We start from the raw sequence: 5,298 nt of genomic DNA, 5'->3' as shown, positions 1-5,298 counted from the left end.
AACAAGCAACTTCAACATCTGCAACAACACATGAAAAAAAATTGGTAAGAAAACAGAATGTTAAACATAATCAGGAAAAAATTCAAAAAAAAAATCATCAAAAAACTGAAATAAGGTGTCATCGAGCTCTATCGAGCCAGTGTCGAGCCTATCGAGCTAAGAAAAATTTGTCTACATAAATAACCATCAAGCCTATTATCGAACCTATCGAGCCCTTTTAATCTAATACCACAGATCCATCGAGTCTATTGTCGAACCCTTATCGAACCTATCGAGCCCTTTTAACCTAATACCATAGATCCATCGAGCCTTTATCGATCCACCATCGAACCATTCAAACTACCCTATCGAGCCTACTATCGAACCATAATCGAGCCTATCGAGCTAGTTTCATATATTACCATGGATAACATCGAGCTTCTATCGAACCTTCATTGAACCTATCGAGCTACTGCTTCAAACCCAGAAAAAACCACAGAAAAACCCAGACCAAAGAACTACCATACCCATTCAACACCACCAAATTCAAAGGGATCAAAACAACAAAAATAATCATGAGGGTTCAAGAATATACCTTAATGAGAAAATGGGTTCGATTGATGGGTTCGACTGGTTCGACGATGTGGGTTTCGAGCTTTGTTGTCGCCCTTGGCTCGATAGGTTCAACGACAGTGCTGGGTGGCCGACTTCGGAGAAGAGAAAGAGAGAGCCTGAGATCGACGGGTTTGGGTTTCCTTCGATTTTTGGGGTTTCCTTCGATTTGGGTTTGGGTTTCGGGGATTGAGAGACTGAATAGAGAGAGTGTGAGAGAGTTTGTGTGGGAAAAAATTTGAGTGGAAAAAAATTAGAGGGGTATTTTTGGTACTTGGTGAAAGTTTAGCACCAATTTGAAAAATTTATTAGTGCTGGTATTATTTAGTAATTATATCCACTATTATGCATAAATAGTGAAATTTCCCTTAATAAATGAGATTGGATAGTATAAACATTAAAGACGATAAAGAAATAGATAATTTGACCTATTATCATATCTACATTTCGAAAAATACAAAATATACAATAATTTTAAATAGGGTTTTTAGCATAACTGCCCCTTAAGTTTTAATTTATTTAGCAATTCAATCCTTAAGAAAAAAAATTGGCTATCAAATCCGTAAGTTCTATAAACAGTGTTAATTAAGTCTTTATTGTTTATTATTTTTACAAAATTCTTAGATTTAAAATGTTATTTTTGTATATGATGCGTAAAAATATTTGGAAGTAATATATTTTGAAAAATGTCAAAAAATTATCTATAAAAAACTTTGATATTGATTTTAAATTAACTAAAAGGACTTGATTGCTACTGCTTTTTAAACTTAAAGACTTTATTGCCAAAAAATATTTCTCAAAGACTAAATTGTCGAACAGGAAAAAACTCAGGAAACATTTTAAAATAATAATGAATTATGTTAAAGACACAAAACTATACAATCATGATTATACACATAAATTTATTCCACCGCAACTATATATTTTTCAAAACAATTTTGTTGAATACGGGACAAATTAACACCCCTAATTAAGACGATCAAACTAGTAAAACTTATGGACCACATGCTACATGCATAACTATCGTGAAATTTTCCATACATAACAAACAAAATCATGTGCTCATTTGGTGATACTTGTTTTGATACCAAAAGATGGAAACCATAACGGTATAAATGGAATGCTTCTAGTCTAGATAAATAAGCATTCATTCCTAGACTTCAAATTAAATTATTTTCAATTGTAATGTTGCATGTTAGTGTTTCTTATAACATGCCAAAATCATGTTAGTGATTAGTTTTGTATAATACAAAAAATAAATTATTATTTATATCATATCATACAATTTTAATTGTATTTCAAAATGTATTGTCTTTTCTCGTATTTTCTCACTTTCTTTCACATTATTGTTCTCTCATTTTTTAACAACTTTCTCTCGTATATCTCTTTCCTTGTATATTTTCTTCTCTTATCACTTTCTCTCAACCTTAAATTTAATACAATTCAATATTATTAATTTTAGGGAATTTTTTAAAAATATGACTTTTATACCATCAATGTGTAAAAATATGAAAATTATATTTTTCTTAATTTATATGGGAAAATTTATTAAATAAAAAATTAAAGAAGAGAAATACAAGGGAAATTTGAGTTTTTATGCTTAATGAGGGGTTCTAAGTCAAAAAAATGCTAGGCATTTAAATCATTTCAAAAAAATGTCAATTTTGTTAACAATACCCAAAATACCCCTCTCATAATTCTTCTCATCCACTTCCTCTTCTCTCTTTTCTCTTCCTTCTCTCTCCCTCAACCTATTCCTCTCAACTCCCTCTCTAGAAAAAAAAATCCATGGGTAAGGTAAAATATAATAGAAATCAATGTAACGGGAATATTCCTCACTTAGGATACTAAAATACTACATTTCGAACAGATCTGGGCATGATTTTTGGGTTTTTTTGGGATTTTTTTTTCAGATCTGAAACTTTGAAATCAGCATAAAATCGACGTGGTTCGATGGTGCTCGATGCCAGCTCGATGGGGCCTTCAAAATCAAGATTTTCATGAAAAAAAAAATCAATGTTGCTCGATGGTGGTTCAATAGAGGTTCGATGGTGTTCGATGCAATTCTTGCAAGATACGTAATTTTTCGCTCAAGTGTCCGTTTGGGGTGATTTTTTTTTTATTTTGGGTATTTTTTTCAGGATCTACATGTTTGAGATGTGTATATACACATTTGGGAAATGTAAATCTTGAAAAAAAAAATGACAAATGCAAAACATACCTTATGTTCAAGATATGTTTTGGTATGTTTTCATGTTCTAAACTTTGAAAATGTGTATGTGGACATCTAAAACTTGTAGATCTCAAAAAAATACCCAAAATCAAAAAATAAACCATCCCAAACGGACACCCGAGTGAAAAATTGTCTCTTACAGGAATTGCATCGAACCACCATCGAGCAACGTCGATTTTTTCATGAAAATTTTGATTTTGAAGGCCTCATCGAGGTAGCATCGAACACCATCGAGTTGAGCATGATTTTTTAGTTATTTTTCAGATCTGAAACTCTGAAATATGTAGAAAATTGACTTTGCTCGATTGTTGCTCGATTGTGCTCGATACCAGCTTGATGGGGCCTTCAAAATCAAGATTTTCATGAAAAAATCGACGTTGTTCAATGGTGGTTCGATGGTTGCTCAATGGTGGTTCGATACAATTCTTGTAAGAGACAATCTTTCACTCGGGTGTCCGTTTGGGGTGTTTTTTTTTATTTTGGGTATTTTTTTGAGATCTACACATTTTAAATGTTCACATACACATTTTCAAAGTTTAGAACTTGAAAACATAACAAAACATATCTTGAACACGAGGTATGTTTTGCATTTGTCATTTTTTTTCAAGATTTACATTTCCCAAATGTGTATATACACATCTCAAATGTCTAGATCTTGAAAAAAATACCCAAAAAAAAAATCACCTCAAATAGACACCCGAGTAAAAAATTACGTATCTTACAAGAATTGCATCGAGCACCATCGAACCACCATCGAGCAACATCGATTTTTTCATGAAAATATTGATTTTGAAGGTCTCATCGATCTGGCATCGAGCACCATCGAACCATGTCGATTTTCTGCAACTTTCAAAATTTCAGATCTGAAAAAAAAAATCGCAAAAAAGAACCCAAAAATCATGCCCAGATCTGTTCGAAATGCAGTATTTTAGTGTCCTAAGTAAGGCATACTTGCTATTACATTGAGTTCTCTTATATTTTACCTTACCCATGGATTTTTTTTCTAGATAGAGAGTTTAAAGGAATGGGTTAAAGGAGAGAGAGGGAAGAGAGAAGAGGAAGTGGATAGGAAAAATTATGGGAGGGGTATTTTGGGTCTCAAAATATTTGGCATTTTTTTGAAATGATTAGAAGGCCTAGCATTTTTTTATTTATGACACCTCATTAAACATAAAAACTCAAATTTTCCAAACACAATTAGTAGCTAACTAAAGTATGGAAATGCCACATTTTTTATCATAGTTATGTTTTCTTTGATTTTGAAGGTAATTTTATTTTTATTTTTATTTTTCAATTTTATATTTTTTCCTTCATTTTTTAAATATTTTTCAGTTATTTTTTCTTTTTTTTTCCTTACTTATCTTTTGTTCCATTTTTTCCTTTTTCTTTTTTTTTTTGTTCTACCAATTTTTCCTTTTTATCCTTTTTTTTTTCTTTCCATTTTTCCATCCTTCTTCTTCTTCATTTATCTATTTTTTTTCATTTATATTGCTTTGTTTTTTTTCCATATTTTTAAGTTTTCTTTCCACTTTTTTTTTTTAATTTTTTTACTTTTTCTTCATTTTTGTATTTATTAATTTCTCCTTCCCTTTTTTTTTTCTTTTTTCACACATATAACATTTTTTTTTCTTTTTCCATTTTTTTCTACCAATTTTTTCATTCATATTTTTTTTCTTTCAATTTTTCCATTATTTTTCTTCTTCTTCTCATTTTTATTCATTCATATGCTTTTTTTCCTTGTTTTTTTTTCATATGTTTTTAGTTTTCTTTCCTAAGTTTTTTTTCCTTCTTTTTTCTTCATTTTTTGTACTTATTCTTTTCTCATTCCTTTTTTTTTCCCTTTTTTCACACATTTTAACATTACATATTTATTTTTACTATTTTTTTATTTATTATATTTTATTATTGTAATTTTTTTTTATAGTTTTTTCCACTATATGTAAAAAAAAAATCAAATTAATTTTTTTCAGTATTTTCTTTTTACTGTAACTCTTATAGGAACATCAAAATTTGGAAAGAAAACTAATAAAAATATAAAAATGTGAATTAGTAACAAATTACCCGGATGGGAACATTCAAATATATAAAATATCTATATATATTTATATATGAAGAAGATGGAAGAGAAGGGAAATGGGGTGGATTTTATTTTTTTTTCTACCTTCAAATATGTGGTAACTGGTTACCTTCCCGTTCTTTGTGTGTATATTTGTGGGAGTAACTGGTTACTTTCACATTCTTTTTGTGAATATTTCTAGAGGTAACTGGTTACCTTCACATTCTCATGTGTGTATATTTCTGAGTTTTTATGGTAACTGGTTGATATGTTACTAAAATGATAGTATTTTTTTAAGGAAGTGTTCTTCCTTTTTTTCCTTCAAATTCCCCTCGACAGAAAATTACTCCTCTCAGAATAAATGTTATCCATTCTGCTACATATTATTTAATCTAGCTCTAAGAAGATCAATCAAATA

Source organism: Humulus lupulus, chromosome 2, assembly GCF_963169125.1.
Source record: "Humulus lupulus chromosome 2, drHumLupu1.1, whole genome shotgun sequence".
Taxonomy (NCBI): Eukaryota; Viridiplantae; Streptophyta; class Magnoliopsida; order Rosales; family Cannabaceae; genus Humulus; species Humulus lupulus.
This window is presented reverse-complemented; position numbering follows the sequence as displayed.